Source organism: Arachis ipaensis, chromosome B3, assembly GCF_059453495.1.
Source record: "Arachis ipaensis isolate K30076 ecotype BB chromosome B3, ASM5945349v1, whole genome shotgun sequence".
In the NCBI taxonomy this organism is placed as follows: Eukaryota; Viridiplantae; Streptophyta; class Magnoliopsida; order Fabales; family Fabaceae; genus Arachis; species Arachis ipaensis.
In genome coordinates, this window is record NC_142438.1 from 54,132,970 (window position 1) to 54,133,850 (window position 881).

At 44.0% G+C, this 881-nt stretch overlaps 1 non-coding gene across 1 annotated transcript; it reads right to left on the minus strand.

The window, feature by feature from the left end:
- Positions 1-261: 261 nt before the first annotated feature.
- LOC148570669 (small nucleolar RNA R71) lies at positions 262-365 on the minus strand. The gene has a single exon (XR_015908352.1). It is a non-coding gene; the product is annotated as a small nucleolar RNA R71 (small nucleolar RNA).
- Positions 366-881: the final 516 nt, after the last annotated feature.

Consider the following 881-nt stretch of genomic DNA (forward strand, 5'->3'; position numbering starts at 1 on the left):
GTATTGATCAACTTGATGCCCAAGTTTCATGGCTTACCTACTCAGGAGCCTATCAAGCACCTAAGGGATTTTCAGACAGCTTGTTCTACTATTAGGCATCATGGTGCAAATGAAACTTCTATTCTGTTAACCGCCTTCCCATTTTCTCTTGAGGGAAAGGCGAGGGAGTGGTACTACTCCCATCCTGAAGCAACTGTTACCAACTGGGATACGCTCAGGAGAGAATTCTTGGAAAAATACTTTCCAGCTGAAGTTACAAATAGATTGAGGAAAGAGATTTCTTGCATCATTCAAGGTGAATCAGAGACTCTCTATGAGTACTGGGAGCGCTTCAAGAACCTTCTAGACACATGCCCCCATCACATGATTGACAAATTGGTGTTGATCAGCTACTTCACTCAAGGCATGAAGCCTCGGGATAAAACTACATTGGATGGTGCTAGTAATGGTTCTTTGAAAAAGTACAAGACCGCAGATGAAGCATGGCAACTGATCAGCGAATTAGCTGAATTTATTCAGAATCACAGGCACAGCAACAACCACTCAATGGCTGTTGCAGAGGTTTCCTCTAGCATTGAGACTTCTGCTCTTACACAGAGTATATGTGAGATGACCAACCTACTGAAGCAGATACAATTGAATCAACAACAAACTCAGCCTCCCCCACCACAACAAAGCCAACAGTTGGTCTCCCAAAGACTATGCGGAATTTGTGCTGATTATAGTCACTACACTGATGAGTGCCCGCAGCTGCAACAAGAAGACAACACTGTGGCAGCTACTCATAACTTCTATGACCGCCCAAATCAAGGATACAATCAACAAGGCGGTAACTACAACCAAGGTGGAAACTATAACCAAGGGTGGCAGGACAACTCCAA